The sequence below is a fragment of the Asterias amurensis genome, chromosome 8 (assembly GCF_032118995.1).
Source record: "Asterias amurensis chromosome 8, ASM3211899v1".
Classification (NCBI taxonomy): Eukaryota; Metazoa; Echinodermata; class Asteroidea; order Forcipulatida; family Asteriidae; genus Asterias; species Asterias amurensis.
In genome coordinates, this window is record NC_092655.1 from 12,100,406 (window position 1) to 12,127,840 (window position 27,435).

The 27,435-nt window shown below is 38.9% G+C and overlaps 1 protein-coding gene and 1 pseudogene across 1 annotated transcript in view; one reads left to right on the forward strand and one right to left on the reverse strand.

Moving 5' to 3' along the window:
• The window catches only part of LOC139940332 (uncharacterized), an 18,107-nt pseudogene extending 16,248 nt beyond the window's left edge, over positions 1 to 1,859 (reverse strand).
• A 207-nt stretch (positions 1,860 to 2,066) lies between these two features.
• LOC139941199 (cytochrome P450 3A24-like) overlaps positions 2,067 to 27,435 on the forward strand; it is a 63,539-nt gene continuing 38,170 nt past the window's right edge. The window contains exons 1-4 of the transcript XR_011786564.1: positions 2,067 to 2,198; positions 24,115 to 24,248; positions 24,882 to 25,001; positions 26,405 to 26,819. The gene's annotated coding sequence lies outside the window, so the exon portion shown is untranslated. The remainder of the gene's footprint in view (positions 2,199 to 24,114; positions 24,249 to 24,881; positions 25,002 to 26,404; positions 26,820 to 27,435) is intronic.

Here is a 27,435-nt window from a genome sequence, read left to right on the forward strand (position 1 = left end):
ATGTTGATAGTATAAAACATTGCGAGAAGCGGCTCCCTCCGAAGTAACGTAGTTTTTAAGATAGAGGTATTTCGAATTTCTTGCCAATCATTCAATTTCACCATGTGTAAATAGTATGTACATAAACAATTGATTGGAATGGTCAAATTTCTGAATGCATATTAAATGAACTAGAGTGACTGAAAACGAAATAATGTGTGCAAGAAAATAAATTGAATGCATTAATAGTCTGAATTTGAATTTGCTTTTCTTGCGTTTTTTGTATAGATCTATTTAACTTCAAACATTGTTTACACATAATGTTGCTTTAAATGGCAATTTCCCTTTTGTATAATAATCTACCCAAAGACAATTCAACTTGATGCTACCTGAAATCTCGTTCATGTCACTTATAAAAGTTACTACCGTTAATTGATTTATTATTCTTTGTATTTTGCAAATAAAAGGTTAATGCCCTGGTGTTTGAACCCTAACAACAGAGTCTTCCTCGAAGGCTAAATACCACCACAACACTTGATGAACAAATGTAAAAACATGTACGGAGAGAGAGAGAGAGAGAGATAGGGGGGGGGGTCAGCAAGCAAACAGAAAAACGAGGGGGGTTAACAATGAATATGGAGACAACTGTGAGGAAAGCTTAGGAGCTGGCTTCACCACAAGAAGATGGAAACATGAAAGTTGAGTCCATAAGCTATCCATTCACATAAACCTCTTCCCCCAGAATCATTGGCAGCCGTTTCAAAAGTGTATAGTTTTTTTTTTGAGACGCCCTGTATAGTACAACATTACTAAAATAATAAACATTGTTTCAAAGGTTCTTTAAAGGCAGTGGACACTATTGGTAATTACTCAAAATAATTATTTTCATAAAACCTTTCTTGGTGACGAGCAATGGGGAGAGGTTGATGGTATAAAACATTTTGAGAAACGGCTCCCTCTGAAGTGCCATAGTTTACAAGAAAGAGGTAATTTCCATAAATTTGGTTTTGAGACCTCAGATTTAGAACTTGAGGTCTCGAAATCAACCATCTATAACGCACACAACTTCGTGTGACAAGGGTGTTTTTTCTTTCATTATTATCTCGCAAGTTCGATGACCGATTGAGCTCAAATTTTCACAGTTTTTTTTTGTATGCATATGTTGAGATACACCAACTGTGAAGGCTAGTCTATGACAACTACCAATAGTATCCACTGCCTTTAACCATACAACATTAAGCCCTGTGCTGACGAAGAAGCCATCTGCCAGTCCAACTACCCACACAGTAGCACCCACTTCCCAGCAGTCCCTCCTCTGCTAGTCCCTCTTCCCGCCCTGATTGAATTGGGTACTTTTCAATTTATTGAAGTGCTTCCCAACTCCCCCCTTTAACAATAACTAATCCTCAATTTAAACGCCACTTTGGAAGATGAGATAATTATAAAGAACTCTTTATAATTCTGCAACTATATGGAAAAAACAATAGCAGGGAAAGGTTTGCCATTTGGAAAACTTTCCGTATTCTAGCACCACTTTTCACTTATTTTAAAAACAAGATATCTACTACTAGGCAAAACAGATAGTCCTACTGTAAGTTTTAATTCATAACAATCGAACAATTTGTGACATGATACAGAATTTGTCCTGCCATTATTTCAAACCAAATGACATTGGTTTGATATTTGCTGACTCAGGCAAATTTTAAATTACAACAATTATTTGTTTATAAAGTAACAATTATTTTGTGATGCTCACCCATGAGGAAAGCTAGCGTCGATGTCCACCACGTCATCTTGAAGGTATATAGTCACAACTGCACAAATAATTTCCTTCTTATACCACCAGGCACAACAGCAAGCGGAAATCGCACTGACGATTTCAAAAATGAAACCCTCTTCTCAAGTTCTTGGAATCACGGATGCTAAAAAGGGAAAACCCAAATCGGGCTACGCAACCTAGTCTGGTTCCCTGACCAAAGATTCCTTGACGTCTCTTGTTAAAAATCTAAGGTCAGGTATCACCCACGGTTAAAAATGGAGCACTGCATGCGATTCACTCTAGTGTACGTCTATTCCCGCTCAGGCCTGTAATCTGGTCACTCAAAGTCCCTCGGGGGGAAAAGACGTATACTAGTTACCTCGTTGCCAGCCAAGATGTGTATATTAGATCATCCCACGTGACTGTGTTGCAGCCAACCAGAACACAGAACCAGCAAGAGGTGTGTTATAAGAGTCAGTTCAGGTAAATAATTGACATAGTTGCTCACGGTCAAAAAATGAATTTTTTTTATACTTTGTGGGTGGAAGGGCCTTGGGGTGCGAGTAAACAAAATTGCATTTTCAATTCTATATATAGCCCGTTGCCATGGTTACGGCTCATTTTGTTTTTTGGCCATTTTAGGCCGATTTTGGGGTCTGAAAAACTGGTTTTTAGCTCATATTTACAACTCCACCCCACCAAAATGCAAAATTATTTCAAAAAACCTTTTATATCACTACAAAGTATCATCCTTGGCCTTCCTTGAGAAAAAAAATTATTGCTTTAAATATCCGCCTTGTGCTATTTTTGCATCATGCATTACAGTATGTTTTTGGAACTTGCAAAATCGACATTTTTACCCTATTTTTGGACCCCAAAATTTCAACTTGCCAGGGGTCTCAGAAAATTTTCCTTTCGGCTGTAATTAGGGCCAACATTGGTCTTTCCATATCTGGTGTCAAAAACTTGGGCAATTGTATCCTGTTGTGACAGTACCGCCTCAAAACTATACTTTTTTCCCCAAAACGTGAAAAATGCCTTTTTAAGGGTCTTTTCACATAATATCGAAATACGTGTCCACGGTAAAAAAAAAAGGAATATTTTTCTTATACTTTGTGGATGGTAGGGACTTGGGGTCCAAATAAACAGCATTTACATTTCAAATCATAATATAACACGTTGCCATGGTAACAGTTCATTTGTGTTTAGGCCACTTTAGGCCGATTTTGGGGTCTGAAAAACTGTTTTTTTTAGTTAATATTTACAACTCCACCCCACCAAAAAACAAAAATATTTCATAAAACCTTTTACATCACTATACAAAGTATCATCCTTGGCTTTACTTGAGACAAAAAAATATTGCTATAAATTTTATCATTGTGCTATTTTTAGAACGTGCATTAGAATATGTTTTTTTGAACTTGCAAAATCAACATTTTTACCATATTTTTTGCCCTCAAAATTTCATTTTTTTCATGGGTCTCAGAATATTTTCCTTTCGGGTCTGATCAGGGCCAAAATTTGTCTTTTTATTTCTGGTAAGAACAACTTGGGCAAGTGTATCCTGATGTTAACAGTGCTGTCTCAAAAATAGACTTTTTTCCCCAAACAGAACAATGCATTTTGAATTGTTTTTTCTTCATATTGAATTTCTAACATTAAAAAGTAATAATTATATCAATCTTGCAGCTTTTCCTAAGCACTCTATAGGCTTAGTGGATTACCCAACATTGATCAGGAACTGTTGATGACCTTAATTTGAGAGTTTGCCCGGCCCAGCCCCAATCATATTTCTTGACATTGCATAAAACAATGTTTTGTGAATAGCGCCTCTTTTTTTGAAAGTGTTCCCTTTCGGTTGTTATTGGTGTTTTCATGTCTTCTGGGTAGAAACACTGTGTTTATTGTATCTTGTTGTGACTGATCATGCCTTAAGTATAGTAATTTTTCCAAAAACAATGCATGCTTGTTAAAAATCTGGCACTGTTTCCATGCCCTTTGAGTAATGAATACAAAGTTTTTATTTAAACATAATGGTATCCAACCAAACCAAAACCAATGCTTTGCCACTGAGAGTTCTTGATTTGGCTACTTTACCTATTGTACAGGTATGATTCCCATTGCAAGTAGAGTGCGATTAGCATTCTTTACAAGTTGTCTTTAATACAGGGCCTACTCACCTTGGTCCCTGCCTGCTACCAAATGTAAAACTTTTCATAGAGATAGAGATCATAAACAATGTAGTTTCTGTGCTTGAGGCAGATGGTTTGGAGCATCCAATCATGTCCAACACAAATGTGGGAAATTAAAAAGCCCGCTTAAAAGTGTTGGAAAAGTTTGCCAAGATCTTATTAAAAACAATGATACTAACGATTTGCAAGATGAGCGTAAGAGATCATTTAAAAGGAACACGTTGCCTGGGATCGGTCAAGTTGGTCTTTGAAATGCGTTTGTAACCGCTTGTTATAAAATGCATGGTTAGAAAGATGTTTTTGAGTGATACTTGTGTGGATCATTATATTCTACTTTTAAAATATATTTCTAATCATATGCATTTTGTAATAAACGTTTACAAACGCTTTTCAAAGACCAACTCGACCGATCCAAGGCAACGTGTTCCTTTAATGAAACAACATTGAAAGAAGTTGTAAATACTTGCACCTGCTCAACATAAATAAGTAAGATGCATTTGCAGTGACAAAAGTTTATTCAGGCTAGTTTGATTATTTTTTCCATTCACTATCTTACTAGTTCATAATTATTATATATGTCTCTGAGAACTATCAACAAAAAACATTGTCAAACATTACCTGCTGAATTGTTTATCACGTTAAATAAACCAACTCTTTTATTGTTTGCAACAGTACAATTGCAAGGAACCCCACCATGGATGGGGGAACTGCTTACAGAAGGCCAAAGAAGGTGAATGGCCATTTAGATACTTTGGACACAGTACTTGCTCACTTTTAGAGCCTCTTTGTTCTGATAGGGATGAAAATGTTTAGTTTGGTAGCGGGCAGGGGACCAAGAAGACTGTTATAAGGCCATGTATAAACAAGAATAGTAAAGAATGCTCTTCGCACTACTTCTCTTCTTGCAATGTGAATCATACCTGTACAACTAGGTAAAGTAGTCATGACAAAACAAGAACTCTCAGTGGCAAAGCATGGTTAAAACTTTTTATATGTTACCTAAAGAGCATGGAAACGGTGCCATATTTTTTTAACAGGCATGCTCGTTTTTGTTTTTTATCAATTCAAACTAAGGGATAACTTCAAAATGCATTTTTATTGTTTTTGGAAAAATTACCATGTTTGAGGCAGAAGTGTCACAACAGGATACAATAAACGAAAGTGTTTCTCCCCCGCAGACATGCAAACCATAATGATAGCCCAATCACAACCAAAAAGGAAATATTCTGAGAACCAATAAACAATTAAGACAATACAAACTTTCTTTATGTGCAAGGGGAATTAAAAAATGTGACTTTCAAAAAAGAGGTGCTGTTCACAAAACTTTTTTTTTTTTATGCAATGTCAAGAAATATGATTGGGCCGGGGCCGGGGCGGGGCAAATTCTAAGATTTAGGTCATCAACAAGTCCTGATCAATGTTTGGTAATGCACTAAGCCTACAGAGTGCTTATGAAAAGCTGCCAGATTGATGGAATTATTACTAACTTCTTAATGTTATAAATTCAAAATGAAGCAAATATTTCAAAATGCATTTCTCTATGTTTTGGGGGAAAAGGGTTTATTTTTGAGACAGTTCTGTTACATCAGGATACAATTGCCCGAGTTTTTCTTACCAGAAATAAAAAGACAAATTTTGGCCCTGATCAAACCCGAAAGGAAAATATTCTGAGACCCCTGACAAAAATGAAATTTTGAGGGCAAAAAATATGGTAAAAATGTTGATTTTGCAAGTTCAAAAAAACATATTCTAATGCACGTTCTAAAAATGGCACAAGGGTAAAACTTATAGCAATATTTTTTTGTCTCAAGTAAAACCAAGGATGATACTTTGTAGTGATGTAAAAGGTTTTATGAAATATTTTTGTTTTTTTGTGGGGTGGAGTTGTAAATATTAACTAAAAAAAACAGTTTTTCAGACCCCAAAATCGGCCTAAAGTGGCCTAAACACAAATGAACTGTTACCATGGCAACGTGTTATATTATGATTTGAAATGTAAATGCTGTTTATTTGGACCCCAAGTCCCTACCATCCACAAAGTATAAGAAAAATATTCCTTTTTTTTTTTACCATGGACACGTATGTCGATATTATGTGAAAAGACCCTTAAAAAGGCATTTTTCACGTTTTTGGGAAAAAAGTATAGTTTTGAGGCAGTACTGTCACAACAGGATACAATTGCCCAAGTTTTTGACACCAGATATGGAAAGACCAATGTTGGCCCTAATCACAGCCGAAAGGAACATTTTCTGAGACCCCTGGCAAGTTGACATTTTGGGGTCCAAAAATAGGGTAAAAATGTCGATTTTGCAAGTTCTAAAAACATACTGTAATGCATGATGCAAAAATAGCACAAGGGTAATATTTAAAGCAATAATTTTTTTTCTCAAGGAAGGCCAAGGATAATACTTTGTAGTGATATAAAAGGTTTTTTGAAATAATTTTGCATTTTGGTGGGGTGGAGTTGTAAATATGAGCTAAAAACCAGTTTTTCAGACCCCAAAATCGGCCTAAAATGGCCAAAAAACAAAATGAGCCGTTACCATGGCAACGGGCTATATATAGAATTGAAAATGCAATTTTGTTTACTTGCACCCCAAGGCCCTTCCACCCACAAAGTATAAAAAAAAATCATTTTTTGACCGTGAGCAACTATGTCAATTATTTACCTGAACTGACTCATAAATATTATTTATTATTAAACACAAATCACCTCTCACATCCAATACAACAAATAAATATTAAATCATTCAATAATAGGCCTAAATACATACATTTTGAAACACATTATTTTCCACTATATCCCCCTAAAAATCTTCTGAAGAATTATTTCGCAGAAACCAAAAATGAATTGACACATTGGTACCGCATCACACACCATCGAGTCCCAATAATGAAAACGTATATGTGGATCAAATGAAAACTCACGGAACCCATCATAATATGCTACAAAAAACAGACATAGCATTGAACGCTTTCAGTTTCAAAAAGGGGCCAAAAAATGTGAAGAATGTGCCTATTCATTCTGAGGTTAATTGAACCTGGGTTTCTGTGGTTTCTTTTTCGTCACAATAACATACAGGTGGTCCCTATTTTCTGCAAACATGAAAAAGAAAGTTCCACTATTTATGAGGTTTTGTGCAATATTTTGTCAGTGCACAGCCATAGATCTGGGCCAATTTCATAGAGCTGCTTTTGAGCTGCACAAAATATACTTAAATCTAAACGAATCTTTGCTTACTAAATCAGATTACTGGCCAAGACTCCACTCAATTGTTATGCTTAGTAAAAATCAGCTAAAATACCAGTCATAATCAGTGTATATTGCATGGATTTTGGGGCAATAATTAAGTAAGCAAGCTATTTCCGTGCTTAAAGCCATTGGACACTTTCGGTAAACAGTATTCTCCAAAAGGCCCACACTTCGTGTATCACAACTTATATATCAAATAACACACCTGTGAAAATTTAGGCTCAATCGGTCATCGGAGTCGGGAGAAAATAACGGGAAACCGTGTCATCACTTTCGTTTAAAATAAATCCGTAATTCTCGATATCGAGAATTGATAATTGTTTTAAGGTTTTCTCAAAAAGTAAAGCGTTTTATGGAATAATATTTCAAGAGAAGTCTTTCACCATTACCTTCTGTAAACCTTGTATGTTATTTGTAAATCTGTGAACTTTTTTCTGTTCCGAAAGTGTATAATGGCTTTAAGCAAATTTTGTGCTTAAGCAGATCTATGAAATTGGCTCATGATCAGGCATATTTTGGCCTATTTGGTTTTAATAGCTTTTAAAATGGTAAAGACTGCACCATAGCTTCACGGGTACTTTTTCAAAATGTCCATAGATTTACATTAAACTTACACAAGGGAAGTATCGGTATAAACGGATATTATGTTGTAACAATCTTTTTTTTTAATGTTCACTTATGTTTTGCAAAATAGGAACTTTTGTGGAAGTTTTTTTCATAATCTTCAAGGTAACATCTTTGTTCATCATTGTCAAATCTTTTTTGATATTTTCTCTATGATATTGCTCTATACGTGCTAAAATAGTTGTTGTCTGCCTGAGACGGAAAAAAACCTATTACTGGTAGGGCCTAACGTTTAATATGCTAAAAAAAGGTTGCCTGGTATTTTTTTCCCCCTCAATTCTAAACAAAACTACAGCACTTAAGTAAGTAATATTTTAAGGGAAGCTTTCTAGTACCATTTACTTCAAACCGTGTTAGTCTAAAGTTACTAATACTGTGGACATTGTGTGTTGTGTCACCAAAAGTACCCAAACCCTTTAAGTTAATCTGTTCTGCTCACCCATTGGTAGTTTTCGTCAGCTTAGGGACTCAGCCAATATACATGTAGGCATAACCAATATATTATTGCTTGATCTCAAATATTGTCCTTCCATTCAATTAGTAATTGCATTAAAGTCACCTGGAAGTGGTATTTTTTCAAAATAAAGCTTTTGTCACTTTGTCATATGTGTTTTGATGAGTGGAATGTGAATAAACAGTTAACTAAGGTTTTAAAAAATCAGTTCTTATGTTATTTACAAATTTAAAAGTAGACCCCGACCCGAGAGGGCGCTGTTCGTGACGTCAATCGAGGCAGACCTTTCCTGTAATGCGTAGAGTAAACACAATTGCAAAGTACATGTACGGACCAAGTCGTGAGTTTGTAAGTTTCATTTTTTTTTTTTCTTTTTCGGCAATGCCGACCAGGTGTTTTGCTGCTGAATGCAGAAAAACACTTTTTGAAATGTACCAACTCACGACTTGAACGTACATGTACTTTGCACGTGTGTTTATTATTCGCAAAGTCTGCCTCGATTGACGTCACAAAAGGGGTAGGCGGAGTCAGCCCCCAAACAACTTTATATATTTTTTAAACATATAAATCGTGACAAAAAATTACTCAAAAAATTGTTTTATTGTTCGTAAGCATACACTCTTATGTTTGAAAGAAACAAAATTCTATTTCCAGGTGACTTTAACATGACAGTGATTCTCTGCCCGTCGGTCATGTACTTTCGTAGTATTTGTGTGTTTTGTATAATCGCGTCTAATCGCGCATGTCTTTCGTTACAATGCATACAGCGAGTATAATGATTTTACCTTTGCGGCCCTGACCTACTTATATAGCTGTTGATGTATTTTCCGGTTCATTTTGTTCGACTAAAGCCCTTTTCATACTACGGGAAAATCCCGTGAGTTTTGAACCCCACCGCCGGCCAAGCAAACGTTCTCACTATCACAATTTGGTAACTCTCCGTAGCTGCCATTTCCCGGGGAAAACGTTTAACCCGGGGTTATTAACCCTACCCCCGACCAAGGTATACTTGTCCAAAATAAGCAAAATGTGCCATGCCGGCATGGACAAATTTCCAGATTTTGGGTCAAACATTTTTCGATGATTTTATGGTTTAAAATTACACAGAACAGACAACTGAAGACATTTCATCAATGTTGAGATACATTGAGAATTTTGTGAAGTTGAGTTTTTATTCAAAAAACTGAAAAATCTGCCATGCCGGCACGGGCAAATTTTGGGATTTGGGGGTCAAACAACTTTAGGTGATTTTATGGTTTCAAATGATACCGAACAGGCTACTGAAGGAATTTCATCAATGCGGACCTAGTAAATCAACCAAAGTTTTAGATATAATGAGAGTTTTGTGAAGTTAAGTTTTTAGTCAAAAATCAGAAACTGTGCCATGCCTTCACTTGAAAGCCTTTGCAAATCATAGAAAAGAATCCCGTCCCCAAACATTTCATTTCATTTGATTGTGTGAATGTCTCTCAGAAAGGCAAGCTTAATCACTGTATCATATAGCCAAGAACCAATTATAGAAAGAAGACCGGGAAGTTTCAGTTTTCAAGAATTATCCCAGGAAATCCACGCAATCCGGTAGCTTGGTGTTTACATACCTGGGTCATGTGGGTTAAGGAAATAATACAACTATACCAACCCGACCAACCCGATATTCACTGCTTTGTTGTTATAATAATAGTAACAACAACATAGCATTTTTAAGGTGCCGGTTGCTAGCAAGTTCTGGCAGATTGAACACAGATAGGTCTTGAGGTTGTGTTTGAATGTTGACAGATCGGGCGTGTCCGTCCCTCAGCTCGTCTGGCAAGGAATTCCAGAGACGCGGTGCGCAGCTGGAAAAGGCACGGTCTATCTCCGTAACTTGCCAGACGAGTTCTGGGAACGTAGATATGTGTAATGAAGATGAAAATCTAAGGCCTTGTCTCAAGTTCCGTATATAATATAGTTTTAGCAGCAGATCTGTAATGTAGAAAATCCATGGAGGGCCTTGAATGTGTGAAGCAAGATTCATATATTTCTTTGACGTATTCCAGTTTATCGAATCTACACTCTAACTAATCTACACTTGACTGGAGACACTCAAACTGTCGATTTATTAAACAAAAAATTAAGTAAATAATTCAACTTGAAAATAAATGTAGTTCCATACTAAAGGATAGCATGGTGTGCAACAAAACATTGCTGAAAACATTTATAAAAACATTTCCCAATTAAAAAAATCACTTTAGTGACACATTTATTACTTGTTAACTGAGCAAACTGGCATTGTATTTGATAATGTTGCAAGCACTAAAGTATGTCTGTATATTTTGTAAAAATAGTTATAAAATGTGACAAGTTGAGAAATGAATTGACTCATAAAGGCAGTGGACACTATTGGTAATTGTCAAAGACTAGCCTTCACAGTTGGTGTATATTAACATATGCATACAATAATAAAATAATAATCGGTCATCGAAGTTGCGAGATAATAATGAAAGAAAAAAATACCCTTGTCACACGAAGTTGTGTGCGTTTAGATGGTTGATTTCGAGACCTCAAGTTCTAAATATGAGGTCTCGAAATCAAATTCGTGGAAAATTACTTCTTTCTTGAAAACTATGGCACTTCAGAGGGAGCCGTTTCTCACAATGTTTTATACCATCAACCTCTCCCCATTACGCGTCACCAAGAAAGGTTTTATGCTAATAATTATTTTGAGTAATTACCAATAGATATCCTATCATCCCTGCTCATTCCAGGTATAGATAGGCCTTCAGCCAAGGCCGCGGACACTGTAAAAAAAATGGCCCTCATTATGCTCATGGGCTTCACGGCAACACGGCAATGGACACGATTGTTAGCAAAACAATTTACGAGCAATAGAGAGATGTTGATAGTATAAAACATTGTGAGAAACGGCTCCCTCCGAAGTAACGTAGTTTTAGAGAAAAAGGTAGTTCCCTTGAAATTTCTAGCCAATCGTTCAGTTTCATTATGTGTAAAAGGGTAGTAGAGAAACAACTTTAAGTTGAATGGTGAAATCGTAGTTTGAATGGGATATCCTATCAGCCCTGCTCGGTCCAGGTATAGATAGGCCTTCAGCCAAAGGCCGAGGACACTGTTAAAAACTTACCCACATTCTACTCATGGCCTTCACGGCAACTAATGTTAAACCAAGACTGAACACTATTGGTGGATACTCAAAATGATTGTTAGCATATCAACTTATTTGTTAGAGGGTCAATGTACTTTTTGTAGAACAAAAAACACAATGTCCACAGATTTACATTAAACTTACATAGTTTGAAAATCATGATAGTAGAAAGCTTCTCTGAAAATATTACTTGCTGAGGTGCTGTAGTTTTTGAGAAATGAGTAAAACAATGTCATGAAAACAATGTTCGTCTCAGTGATCATGAAACGAAAATTATGTTAGCATGTAAAACGTATTTTCATGACATTGTTTTACTCTTTTCTCAAAAACTACAGCAACTCAGCAACTAATTATTTCATGTACGATATCATTATCCTCAATATTTAATGTAAATCGGTGGATATTGTGTTTTGTACGGTGTTACAAAAAGCACCCTATGGGAGATGTTGATTAGTACAAAAAACATTGTGAGAAACGGCTCCCACTGAAGTAACGTATTTTTTTGAGCAGGTCATTTCTCGAGTCACTCATCAGTAATCAAAAGACTTAAAACCCAAGCCTGAAGACCTGGAGTCCAAAATTTTGGCTCCACAAAATGACCGACCGTGTCAGTTCGGTACGGTAACGGTAAGGCTAATTTATTTGAAACCACAATCTACTGGATGCGTTATAAACAAATAGATACAAAGTTCGCAAAGTAAAAGGGAAACCGGGCAATTTCGAGGCATATTATTTGTGCGGATCCTTATACTACATATTTTTTTAATCGATCTAACCAAATGCACCTGATAACAAACGGTTTCAAGCGCTTTTCAAAGACCAACTCGCCCGATCCGAGGCAACGTGTCCATTTAAAACCAAGCAACAATTTTGTTGGGTTGTCCCCTACATCATAAGCATATAGTGGGAGTGTCGTGGCCGAGCGGTTATAAAAGAGCACAAAATTCAAACTTTGGTGTTTCCTATTAGCAGAGTGTGGGTTCGAATCTCCAAACAAGGCACTTAAGCAAGGCACTTAACCATTGCTTCGTCCTTCAGATGGGACGTTAAGCCGTTGGTCCCATGCGTTGTGTAACGCATGTAAAAGATCCAAGTGCACTTTTTCGAAAAGAGAAGGGGTTCGCCCCGGTGTTCCTGGCTGTGGCTGCTAAATGCGCCGTAGCACATTGTACCCCTTATAACGTGTTAATTGGGTCTCAGAATTCATCACTTCAATAACCTATATCTTTCTGAAAGTTTTTTATACACTCAGCGCCTTGTTGGTGGATACGTGCGAAGACTTCGACATTATTTTAAAGGAACACGTTGCCTTGGATCGGTCGAGTTGGTCTTTGAAAAGCGTTTGTAACCGTTTTTTATTAAATGCATATGGGTAGAAAGATGTTGTGAAAGTAGAATACAATGATCCACACAAATATGCCTCGAAATTGCGTGGTTTTCCTTTTACCTCGTCGACTAACACGTCGGCCATTTATGGGGGTCAAAATTTTGACTCCCATAAATGGCCGACCATGTTAGTTCGCACAGTAGAAGGAAAACCACGCAATTTCGAGGCAAACTTGTGTGGATCATTGTATTCTACTTTTAAAACATCTTTCCAACCATATGCATTTTATAAAAAAACGGTTACAAATGCTTTTGTTTTGACCAACTCGTCCGATCCAAGGCAACGTGTTCCTTTAAGACTTCGATATTATGACAACCTATAATGGCACGCACTCAAACACACGCACGCACGCACATACCCATCACACATACATAGAGCGAGACAAATCCAGGCGCGCACCGGGCGCACAGGTGTTGAGCACCGCGCGCCACTGCTGAGGTGTATACATGCCCAGTTTTAAGCACAAAGACATGAGGAAATCATGTTCGTTTTCAATCTTTATGGAAATTAAATGTTTTCCTCAACGACTTACACAATTTCCTTGCCAGGACATTATGATATACTATAAAGATCACTGACCACAAATATTTGCAACTAAATAGAAACCGAATCATCTTGAAAACGGTGATTGTCTCAGGTGAGTTAGGGGAAAAAGACACGTAAACTGCATAAAAGTCGCTAAAATGCGTTACATTTTGTCAGAATTTCAGTATTGCACTTTGTGCTTCATTAGAAAAAAATTATCAAGAATGTAGTACATCGTTATATCATGTAACTATGGTGGCCCTGAAGGGACATCGCACATCGCAAATATCTTTGCAAATGTTTGCGATGTCGCAAATATCTTTGCAAATACCTTTGCAAATATTTGCGATGACGCAAATATCTTTGAAAATATCTTTGCAAATATTATTTGCGATGTCGCAAATATCTTTGCAAACATTTGCGATGTCGCAAATATCTTTGCAAATAATATCTTTGCAAATATTTGCGATGTCGCAAATATCTTTGCAAATTTGTGATGTCACAAATACCTTTGCAATATTTGCAGATATTTGCATTTACTTTCTTTTTGAAAATGTTTCAACTTTTGCGTGTATACGTTCTGTGTGTGGGGGTGACATATGGACTGTACCACTAATGGTGCAGAGTTAAATGGAACAAACAAAGTTTCACAACGGGTTGCTGTTTGATGCGTTTAAAAAATGCTGGAAAGTTGGGTAGGCCTACATGGGTGACTTAATTGTAATAAACACATATGTAACAGATGCATGTATTAAAGCCTAATGTTTTTTAAAATTTTTGAAATTAAACCCCCCTGTACAAAATGGTATATACACAATGCCATTTACCCCTCTGCGAAACATCAATGAGTCACTCTGGAATGTTAATGGGAGTCCGAGGTTGCCACCTACTTCAAACCTAAAGAGGTGGCTCTGTGTGCAGCCTACAGCTCCCCCCTTAGACCAACAGGTTTGCCATATCAAAACCAGACAACCACAGAGGTGACTCTGTGCGCAGCCTACGGCTTCCCCCTTCGACCAACAGGTGGCCCATATCAAAACCAGACAACCACACATGTAAGGAGATATCGCTCGTGACTCCAGCCAATCAGACAACTCGTAAGAGGGAGTTCGGTTTAGGGTTTTGAAGACTTGCAACCCGACGTCTGTAACGATACAACCGTGTTGGATTCCACAATGATGCCATGCCACTGGACCTTCTAATTTTCAATCCAAGATGGCGCGGGTTACGCCTTTATTAGTATAGATTGTCCCAATAATTCTTTACCATACAACATCAAGCCCTGGCTGATGAAGAAGCTTCATTTACCCTCTCATAGTAGCACCCACTGCCCAGCCCTTAACAATAATTAATCCTCAGTTTAAAGGAACGTTACACAATTGGTAAGAAAAAAAAATCGTGAGATCACAGATTTACATTAAACTTACACGGTCTATAAATGAAGATGATAGTAGAAAACATCCCTTGAAATATTTCTGTCCGAAATGTCATATTTGATGAGAAACAAGCAATCTAAGTTCGCGTTTGGATTTTTTACGCTCAGTAAGCGTTTTATTCATTTTTATTTGGGCATCGATGCAATGCAAAATTTGCAATCGGTTTTCACTATTTCCTCGTGACCCAGATGATGGTTGTTCGATCTCAAACTTCTACAGGTTTGTCAGTTTATGGGTACGAAATGACTTGGGTACGAAGTGACTTGGGTACGAAGTGACTTGGGTACGACAATTCTCCCGACTCCGACGACCGATTGAGCCTAAATGTTTACAGGTTTGCTATTTTATAATATAACCTGCGATACACGAAGGGGCCTTTGGACGATGTTGTGCGATTGCTTGAATGTGCATGTTTTTGTTTGTTTCTATGGGCATGACTACCACAAGGTTTGGCTTGTCTGGTTATGATTGTTGGAATGGAAATAAATGACTTGAAATGAAATGAAGTGAAGTTTTATATTATATTCATGGTCGATGGTGTACATGTATGTAGCTGACTAACTACCTTACTTTGAAGCAGACAATGGATTCGTTACTGATCATTGGGCATGTAAAGCCAGTGTCTATTTTTATCCAGGGACCAGCTGTGACGGAGCCCGATTTTTGTTTTTTCTGTTTAACATCAATAATTCCATGAACTTGAAAACAATGTTCCGTTTTTGAAATCGACAGTGCGGTTTTCGTTATTTGTTGTGCCTGATGGTATAAAAAGGCATTATTTGTACAGTTTTTATCATATGCCTTCAAAATGACTTGGTTGACATCGACTCTAGCCTTCGTAATGGGTGAGCAACTAAAAATCATTTTTACTTTATAAAAAAATTATTGTTGTGATTTAAAGGCAGTGGACACTATTGGCTGTTACTCTAAATAATTATTATCAAAAAAAAAACTTTCTTGATTACGAGTACTGGGGAGAGGGTGATAGTATAAAACATTGTGAGAAACAGCACCCTCTGAAGTGCCATAGTTTTCGAGAAAGAAGTAATTTCCCACGAATTTGATATCGAGGCCTCATCGACACTGACTATATTTCACGGTAATTAAATGTTCCTCACTAACCTTTGTTAAAAAAAGTGTCCAGTTATTAATTATTATTGGTGAGTTAATTTTCTTCACTTTGACGCGATTTTCTCATGGAGTCATGGGCTCCGTTTTCGAGTTGTCCGACAGAGAATGGTACGCATTGAGAGCATATTTCACACGAGCTTTTCCTCCGTAAATTACGTTTGTTTTTATAAAAACCTTCCTAAAAAGTGAAATGTTTTATTTACTGATCAGTGCTGATAACAAAAACGAATCCCCAACTTTGGTTTGTTTCAAATCGTTCCCTTCGTCTAAACTGAATTGTCTCAACAACCGTACAATTCATTCACGTATGACTTGGACACGAAGTGATTTGGGTACGAAGTGACATGGGTACGACGTGACTTGGGTACGAAGTGACTTGGGTACGAAGTGGATTGGGTACGAAGTGACTTGGGTACGAAGTGGATTAGGTACGAAGTGACTTGGGTACGAAGTGGATTGGGTACGAAGTGACTTGGGTATGAAGTGGATTAGGTACGAAGTGACTTGGGTACGACGTGACTAGGGTACGAAGTGGATTAGGTACGAAGTGACTTGGGTACGAAGTGGATTGGGTACGAAGTGAATTGGGTACGAAGTGACTTGGGTACGAAGTGGATTGGGTACGAAGTGACGTGGGTACGACGTGACTAGGGTACGAAGTGGATTAGGTACGAAGTGACTTGGGAACGAAGTGGATTGGGTACGAAGTGACTTGGGTACGAAGTGACTTGGGTACGAAGTGGATTGGGTACGAAGTGACTTGGGTACGAAGTGACTTGGGTTCGACAATTCTCCCGACCCCGACGACCGATACGAAGTTACTTGGGTACGAAGTGACTGACATTCGTCCGGAACACGTCAAATACGTTCGACGTAGGTTCAAAACACGTTACTTATAGGTTAAAAATAAGTTTTGGGTACGCTAGACATTATCTTGACGTTTGTTGACTTATGATTAACTAACAAGTAACGTACGTGAACGTGTGTCAACGATCGTATAACATACCTACAACTTATGCGGAACTTATGAGCCACACGCTGGCGCAGGTAACTTTTGTGTAGGCACAAAGTTTCTCTCGACGACCTCGCCTTACAACGACGTATGTCAGCGTGTTTCAGCGTGCTCTTAACTTAGGGACGAATTAAAAATTAAACAAGCAGTAACTCGGGGGCTTTTTAAAAAAACACCCGAGGTAATACAGGGTATTTACAGCCTTGCATACGAACAATGGAGTCACGAATATCTGTTCCCACAGGCTGGGTCAACTTGGTCGTGGATGGGTGACCGCGGAAAGAGCAATTTAACAAAAGGCAAGATTTGTGCGTGGGATTACGATGCAAGGGATTATCGGATTAGTGACAGCTGCCTGGCTGCTCCAATAAATGTTCTACTGATCCATTAACAAATTATGATGATGAATGATAAGCCCAAAATATTGTTATTTGAGATGTCTCGAATCGCTCTTGTCTACCAAAGTATTCTATAATTCATTTTTTGATCGGTCAAAATCGGCCACTGAACAGCAAATTTAGCTATTAAAACGATATACCATCATTGCGTCGTTGAAGAGACGGTTCATAAACATGTTCCGATTCCTCCAAACTGAGTATACCATTAGGATATTTTACTCTCTGAATTCACAATGCTAAGACGGACGAATTTTACTCTCTGAATTCACAATGCTAAGACGGACGAATTTGTTTTAGTCGTTTCTGTTACTGTTTATAAGTACTGAATTAAGTTTACGTCTCATTTGTTTTCTTCAAAATGTTGAGATTTAGCTTTTCAACCAAATGAATAGATACCACAACCATAGACTGTTGATGAAAACAAAACAAAACAACAACACAATCATTTGCTGTTATTATTCTCGACTGCGGCTTTTTTATTCTTTCTTATGATTGTTGTCTTCTTTACAGTTACAGACACACATTAAAAAGAATTGATTGGCAGTCAGAGTAGATATATGAGAGTCTATTTGTAGTAAATATATATGATATGACTACAATAGGAGTATATAAATTTAATAATAAAGAAAATAATATCAATACGTGTAATTTTTGCATTTGTATTATTAGTAATACTGCTCCCTCTCTTTTGTTTTACTTTTTCTTAGTATATTGACATGCGCATTTGATCAGCGCTGTCTGGAATTATCGCATAACAAATTCTCCAATGCTCGATGCCAAGACAGCTTTTAAGTTAACATTTGTTTTTTGAAGTAATTACCAAACGTGTACCTTCCTTTTAAAAGCTGAAAAGAAACCCCAGTCGGGCGATCTTTTGCATAATAAAAACTACTTATCGGTCCAAACTTTAATGAAAGATTGAAGAATGTCTTCTCTTGTCTGCCTTTGAGGAAAAATAATAGCAAGGACAGTCAGGGCATTTCCCAAGATCTTTTTCCACGTATGACAGCATTGTCTCTAGGTTTACCAGGTCGTTGGACAAGGCAGTGAGTTCAAGATATGTCATGTAGTGCTGAGGTTGTGTTGGCGATTCCTTCGGCAGCAGCATGATCCCGCGATTCTTCCGAATTTCTCCAACCGATTTGACAGCACTCACTGGGTGTGTGGAACAAAAACTACAGTTCAAATCCAAGCACTTTACAAGTGAGAGTCCTCTGGGTCGCTTGTAAACGTGCTTAAGAGCAAAATGACATTTCCTCATAAATGTCTGCGTTTACCAAGAATTTGGCTTTGGAGCCCGATGACACTATTGGGTGGATTGTTTCATAGTCATTGAATGGCTCGGGTGGGTGATTGCAGGGGTGGTGGGAAGAGGAGATGCGAAAACCATCAAATGTCTGACCATCCTAGAATGCCTTGAGGTCAACCATGGCGTTGTCGAACAAGGTCGCTTCTTTGTTCCTCTTCTCATGCGCTGTTAGGCCGTGTCCGAAACGACAACTTCGGCTACAGCTACGTCTAGATCAGCGCGTCTGTCAGTGTTGAAGAATAGGCAGACGCGCGCGCCCTAGCCGTAGCTGTAGCCGAAGTCGCCGTTTCGGACACGGCCTTAGAGTATTTTGCGAACTTGGGGGCAGGTTTTTTCCATCAAGGGTGCTCTTCAGTTTGACAGATGTAAGCATCTTGCTTAGCGGGGACCATCCATGCTCGATCGGGTTTAGCGCAGAGTTTTTCGGCGCATACTTGGTCAAACAGATGAAGTCAAGGTTCACCTTCCGAAGTAGCCGAGAGAGGAAGAGAAGCACTGTCCAGGATGCATCACTCCAGTCTGGACCGCCATCCACAATCAGAACAATGCCCGTTTGACCGTGTGCGATACATTCACTTTCAACGATTGGCAGCAAATCATTGATGTGTTCCTGGATTGTCATTTTATGGAATTTCTGGGCACGGTTGACTACTTGTAATGGTCCGGGTGTATAGGTGGTTTCGGCCGAGCTCGTCTTTGACTTCTGAAGTTGACCCACATTTGAGTGTCATGTACCCGCAAGGTGTTATGAGATATCCGTCTCCTACAGGGAATTCGTGGTCTGGATAGTTAGGGGCGTCTTGTATCATGTGAAACCGCGAGATTTGGTTGTATCTGCTGACGGCCATCGAGCCGATCCGTACTTTGTTCATGCAGTCACAAGATAGCACTCCAACCTCATCTGCATATTGTGCCGCAAACTCCATCCTATATTTTACCCTAGAGCTGCAGTAGTGCGAATCAATGTGGAAGGACCGTTCATTGTTTTGCTTCATAGCCACCTTTGCTTGAATCAGCTCTTTGTAATTATCTGCCGACTTCCTCTTCTTGTCCGGGGCAACCATAAGGCGCTGGCAGGTAGCTACACTGATGGAGAGTCCGGGAAGTTCTCTTTCCAGATGTCGTTTCAGAGATGGCATAGAGGTCCCGCAGGAACGCCCTACCCTCGTTCTCCGCCTAGAGTCGGCTGCGTAGCTCTGTTGTGTGATGAATTCGGTTGCCGTATCTACCAACTGGGGAAACTTGAGATGCAGTGCTTTGCGCCCGGCGCCCTTCTTGGCGCAGTTGCTCTTTCTTCTGGGGTCTCGTCCTTTACGAACAGCAGGCGATGGTACCTGTGGGATATGAAAATAAACAAATGTAAATGTAATGTATGTATTCCCCCCCCCCCCCCCAAAAAAAAAAAAAAAAAAAAAAATCTACTACAAAAGATGTCCAAAATCCTCCGCTCACTACTTCTGCCTGTTGTGTCTTCGCTATTGGAGCGCATTGAACGAAAACTTTTGCGCAATAAGCGTTTTACGCTCTGCCGAATTTTAGCTGAACCTGCTGGGGAGAGCAAAGGCGTGCGCAGTATGCAAATTTGCCCTGTTTGTACGGCAGCTCAAGCTGATGATTTTGAATAACTGCGTGCAATCTGAAGATTGTGCAAACTTTGTAGATTGAGTTTTTTTTTGTACACACGAGCGCGATTTGGCAATACGTAGTCGTTCATTTTTATTTTTTCCCTGTCTGGCTCCAATGCGTGAGGAAATGGTTGATGTAAACGTGTGAGCGTGAGACAGAGCCCAAACAAAATTAATGCGTGAGTCTCACGCTTAATGCGTGTCTCGAAATATAAATCTAATCAAATATTTTACTCAGAAATTACTTCTTTCTCAAAAACTACGTTACTTCAAAAAGTTTACCAGTCAAAAGTGTCCAGTGCCTTTCACAGTTTCGTAATTGTTATATGTATTGTTGTATTCAACATATAATTATTGTGGCTACAAAATAGCACTCGCATTATTTTAAAACGTACATACCTTTACTTACCAAACTTACCCTTAACTTATTCGACGTACGCGCCAGCGTATTCGCAAATTTTTTTCATACGTCGGCATACGCTGCATGGCGAAACGTCAAGGCGTGACAGGGCCTTTAAGAGGCTTGCCCATGGTAGTCGCATTATTCACTCCGAAAAAGACGCCGTATAAACCAGGACGGACGGCAGATGAAAGTAAACACACGTTTGTGTCGTCGTTATTTGTTGTATCGGTGTATAATGGAGAGAAGTTGTTTAGACATGAATGCGACCACACGGCACCAAATTATTTGAGCTTTTGGCTTTTCTGGTAATGCCAACTTCCAATTCTCCCCAACGTCGTTCTTTGTTATATCTGTTGGAATGTAAATAAATGTCTTGAAATGCAATGAAGTTTTATATATTCATGGTCGAACGCACCTTCGTAACTACTAGTGTATGTAGCTGACAGACTACGTCACTTTGAAGCAGACCAATAATATCGCAGAAATTGAAAGCTTTCGTTACTCAGGGTGCGTTCGTTTAGCTTCCCCTGTTTATTCACATTTCACTCATCAAAATACATATTTTGACAAAATACCACTTCCAGGTGACTTTAATGCCCCAAATTCCATGCAATATACATTGATTGTGACTAGTATATAGCTGTTTTTTACTTAATTAAATAATACAAAAATTGAGTGGAGTCTTGACCAGTATTCATTAACTTTACTAAGCAAAGATTCTTTTAGCTCAAGTAAACTTTTGTGCTTAAGCAGCTCTATGAAATTGGCCCAGATCTATGGCTTTGCAGCAGGTATGACTGACAAAATATTGCGCAAAACCTAATGAATAGTGGAACTTTCTTTATCATGTTCGCAGAAAATACCATAGGTTATTGTGACGAAAACCCCCACATAAACCCAGGTTCAATTAACCTCAGAATGAATAGGCGCATTGTTCACATTTAGCCCCTGTTTGAAACTGAAAGTGTTCAATACTACATCCTGTTTTTAGTGTTTCATCGAGTAGTTCTATAGCATAATATGATGGGTTCCGTGAGTTTTCATTTGATCCACACACGTTTACATTATTGGGGCTCCATGGTGCGTGATGGCGGTACCAATGTGTCAATTCATTTTTGGTTTCTGCGAAATTCTTCAGAAGATTTTTAGGGGGATATTTCTACAAGAGGAAAATAATGTCTTTCAAAATGTATGTATTTAGGTATAGTATTGAATAATTTAATATTTATTTGTTGTAGTGGATATGAGAGGTGATTTGTGTTTGATAATAAATAATATTATAACACACCTCTTGCTGGTTCTGTGTTCTGGTTGGCTGAAACACAGTCACGTGGGATGATCTAATATACACATATTGACTGGCAACGAGGTAACTAGTATACGTCTTTTCCCACGAGGGACTTTGAGTGACCAGAAGAGCGACCTATTTCCTGAAGGCCGAAGGCGAGGGAAATATAGGCCCTCTTCTGGTCACTCACAGGCCCGAGGGGGAATAGACGTACACTAGTTACCGAATTATGCCAGTCAATATGTGTTTTATAACACAGCTCGGTCAAGAACAGAAAAAGGAGTTTTGTAGTTGTTCACCACGGTTCAAGTCAAGAGAGGGCGCTGTTACCGCAAGCACTATATTCAAAGACTATTGCCCGCTCTGGTACTATTCCCGCAAAACACGCGCGCGCAATCACTAGCCTATATTAGTTCATCCCACGTGACCGTTTTTCAGCCAACCAGAATACAGATCGAGCAAGAGGTGTGTTATAATAGTCTATAGTGATCGCGCGGGCGTGTTTTGCGGGAACTAGTTCCCGAGCGGGCACTAGTCTGCGCCCTCTCTTGACTTGAACCATGGACAGCAACTATAACTACAACTACATGAACAGCAACTTTCCTTTCTTTTCCAGATTGTTTTTTTTTTCACATTTAGGACCAAGCTGTGTTGTAAAATACTATTGACTCACATAATTCGGAAACTAGTGTATGTCTATTCTCCCTCGGGCCTATGAGTGACCAGAAGAGGGGCCTATTTCCTGAAGCCGAAGGCCGAGGGAAACAGTTCGCTCTTCTGGTCACTCAAAGTCCCTCGGGGTATAGACGTGCACTAGTTACCTCTATGCCAGTCAATGCACGTATCTACCAAACAAGGTACTCAACCGGGCGTTTCAGAAAGATAGGTTATTGCAGTAATTAATTCTGAGACCCAACTATTTAGCATCTAAGGGTTTACAAGGTGCTATATGGCGTATACAGAAGCCACAGCCAGGAACACCGTGCGAACCCCTTCTCTTTTCGTTAGTGCACTGGGTTCACATGCGTTTACACAACACATGGGACCAACGGCTTTACGTCCCATCCGAAGTTGTGTATGTATTGTATGTATTTGAGAAGAGATGCTTGCCTGCTTGCGCCAAGAATCCAAACTACACCTCTGTGACCAATTTTACTTTTATGTTGACCCTTGATGAAGATGATCAGTGATCACCCAAATAGTTAACACATATTTTCATTGGACGAACACACTATTCCTATAACTGCATTGCTTTAAACGTTGCATTGCACTGTGTTAAACTATGGAGGAAGGAAGAACTGGCTCCTAATGCAACAAGCTATGGTCGAAATATTGTGATCATTAAGAACTCACACCGCGGTAGTGAAATGAATAACGATCCACTATTAAAACTTTCCCTGCCGATTTGCTATCCTCCGCCCAGGTAGATAACTTGACAAGCCAGACAGTTCTTTTCAGAACTGAGAAGTCTCCAAATTCCCAAAGATTTACTTAACGGTTAGTAGAATAATTATAAAGCAAGACGGTTCTGAACACACAATCCTATGTTACCGCAAACCTACTATTGATAACATCACCTTACAATGCCTCAAATCCCATGTTTACGTGGGATTTGTTTGTGTTAAATAACTTAAATAAGGGAATAAAAGTGTAGCGACGAGTTCTTTCACGGTTGTTAAACCGGTAGGGTCTTTATCACACGGCAACGACCCTGCAAGGTTTTGAACGGCCTTGAAAGAACGAGTCACTACTCTTTTATTCCCATTAATAAATGCCTTTTTGGTTTAATAAAAGGCGTAATAAAGTAAGAAACTCTGTAGAACTTATCCGTTTCCGCGGTGATTGATAGCTCTGTATGTACATCCCATGTACGACGCCCGTGTGTTGCATTATTATGACTGAGACGTCTATTTCCGACAGTTTCCAGCTCCGTTCGTGCGCGTGCGCGTATAGTCTTGGTTCAACACGTTCTCTTTTTCCTTTCACACAAAACGCGGCCAACTTACCGACAGCGCCCCCATCGCCCGTAACAAGAACCGTCTTGCACCAAGACTAGCGCGGAGTATCCGCTTACAACCGGTTATAAATACTGGTCATTATCAAAGGTTTAAACACCCCCACGTGACGCGCTCTCCACCAATAGGATTAGCGAAACTGTCTGAGGTATTTATGAATGAGTTTTTTCTTCTTCTAAACACAGTTCTTCCATTGGTTGCTTCAATTAGACCATCGGATGTGAACCCATGTTATCGTTCATGCGATTTACCGTCAATACCAATGACGTGTCAGTTTGACTGGACTCTGGATTGGTTCTACACTATGGCAAAAGAACCGGTTGGTAGTATTTTATACATACTTACTTGATTCTATTCACAAATATACTGATTGTTAGACTGTTCTATATTTCCAGCTATTATTGTGTTCATTCCGATAAAACAAAACTCGTCTCAGATCACAGATTTACACAAAACTTATGTCTAATAATGATCAACGTAGAAAACATCCCTTGAAAAATGTCTGTCCGAAATGTCTTACTTGATGAGAAATAAATAAAAACTAATATCAGGTTTGTGAGCAAATCTTTATTTCAATAAAACTTAGATTATTCTATACGAAAAGGTGTATTACCGATAATAGTTTTCCAAATTTAGTTTACGCCATCTACTTAGCGTTTGAAGAGACCCCAACCTTATACAAGCACCAATCATGAAGGAAGACCAAATTAACTTTTTTGTTTTTATTGGACACAAGAAATTCAGTTTGAATTTGTTGTTTCTGAAAAGACTAATGAGGTATGGGGTCGATTTTACAAAGAGCTTGTGGGTCGATTTCACAAAGAGTTTGGACTAGTCCTAACAATAGGACTAGTCCTAGGGATTATTAAAACTGAGCTTTGTCTAAGTTACGATCTAATTTGTGAAATCCAGCCATGGTTTCCGGATAAATCCATACATTATTTATTTCTAGTGTGGCAACTGTCCGAATACAACGATTGACTGTACTAGTAATCATCAGTGTGTTACTGCTGATGGTGTGGGCCGTCCTGTCAGTCTCATGAACCGCGTATTTCCAGCTCCAAGTATACAGGTGAGTGCAAGGTTTTGATTTATACATTGTTCTTCGTGTAAGACTGGTCCACTAGGGTAAAAAAAAGTATTGATTTTACAAATACAGTGATATCATTTGATACAATGATTTTATTGGATAAACGTGCAGTGACTAATTTGTATTGGTCGAATTTGTTTGATATGTATTTATGTGCGTATGATTTGACTGTGAATATCCATGTAAAATACATGCGAGGTTAGAGGTAATTATGGACGGGGATTGAATATGGCTCGTTGTTCACAATTATGTCGAAATGTGACATCTGGGTCAGAATTCGTGGTTCTGCTTACCGTAAGCAAAGAATCTGCGCTTGCGGGGCCTAGCTGTGAATTTTGGCTTTTGCGCTTGCGTTAACTCAACGTTACTAACACATTATACGCTAAACACAGCTAGTGCAGTAATTCGGCGCTTGCACGTATTAAGTAGACTTAAGTAGACTTGATGACAAGTCGTTGGGCGCTGCCTATTTGTCTGCCGTTCAAGCAACAGTCACAGTGCGATTATACACATGCAACGGTCGTAGGTAGCGCGTGCGACTGACTCACACACATAATCGGATCGGTGTGAACCGTCCCCGTAAATGCACCGCGCTCCAACTGCACCGCGCTTAACAATTACCGTCTTGACTTCAAGACTAGCACGGAAGCGGAGAATCACGATTGTAAGCGCAGAGGTAGGGCCAAGATGTTTACGCTACCTTCATGATTGTGTGACCTCCTGCCCTCATTTTGAACTTTGTCAATGCCCTTAAATTAAACACAACTTGGCGAATGATTTCAATAGAGGGCGCTGTGCAATTTTAAGTGGTAAAGAAGCACTATTATGTGTCTGGATGTCGGGATTCAATTTAACATTAATTTTCATGTCCATGATCAAAACTAAAACATATTATAACTTGTTCTACGTCATACAAATATTTAAAAAGTAAACACATTTTTTACCGATTGTCATGTTTAGAGTTTTTTTTATGATACCGTTGTCGTTCCAACTGTACTAAAGTGGCAAATAAATAACCCTGAAAATCGGAATTCGTAAAACGTAAGTTCCGTCTAAAATATAGTCGTTACAAATGAAATGTTACGTCTAGGTTGTTGAAGTGACTATACCACCTGGGGCCGATTTCACGAAATTTTACGCAACTGCGTAAGTCCACTTGCGCAACGTTTATGGCGCAAGTTGGGCACAAACGTTGCGCAAAGAGTTAAGACTAGTCTTATCTCGAGTTAGGACGAGTGTAACCATAAGACTACCCAACAATTTTGAACATCGCCTTGGACTAATCCTAAGTTAGGACTAGTCCTAAGTTCCCTGTGAAAAACAAAGTTTTATTTTAAGATTGTTAAAGTTTCCTTGCCATGACTCTTCTCACGTTTGATCTTCAGATTTGCAGGGGTGATACGGTTATAGTCAACATATTGAACCGAATGTCTAACAACGAAGGGACATCAATCCACTGGCACGGTTTGTTCATGAATGGTACCCAGTACATGGACGGCCTGCCAATGGTCACCCAGTGCCCCATCCCCTCACCAGGGCAATTCCAGTACAATTTTACGCAAGACGAGCCCGGCACGCATTGGTTCCACTCCCACAGCGGACTGCAGCGTGGAGATGGCTTGATGGGGTCGTTCATCATCCGTGAGAGTACTCGAAGCGACCCTCATGGCAGCTTGTACGATGTAGACCAGGCAGAGGATGTGATCTTCCTAAACGACTGGTACCATGAAACAATGGTCACGCTCTTTGAGCAGCAAACTTGGGCAGACGCCCCTGACGTAAGCTCCATCTTAATCAATGGTAAATATACAGTTGCATAACGTACCACCAGGATTCAATTTCACAGAGCTGCTTAAACAGACAGTTTTGCTTACAGAGTTTGTTATAGCAAAACTTAGCAGGATACCAGTCACAAATTGTACATGTGACATGGTATTCTGAATGGTAACTTGGTTCTAATCAGCATATTTGTGTTGTTAGCTCTTTTTGTGTTTAAGCAGCTCTGTGAAATTGGCCCAAGGGTACATTTGGGTAGAGAGGGAGGCAATTGTTCTTTCTATACGGCTGACATTTTTTTTGCACTGGTGTAACGATTGCACCGATATAATGATATAACACTATAATAATATTACACTGATTTTATGCTTATGATGATAATAATAATATTGGCTTCTTATATAGCGCGCCTATCCGTCAGTCAGTGACGCTCCTGGCGCTGTACATTATTTCCTGCAAGGTATGTGGGACTAAGTTTGAATAAGGAGACGTAAAAGCACCATGGAATGGTTTAAAGTGTGTTCTGGTGCAATACGCTGTAGACTTGACTCCAACACATTATTGACTGAAATAATGCCTTTTTGCAGATTAAACTTCGCCATTGGTCTACGATCCCAAGTGTAAAGAGCGTGTGATAGCA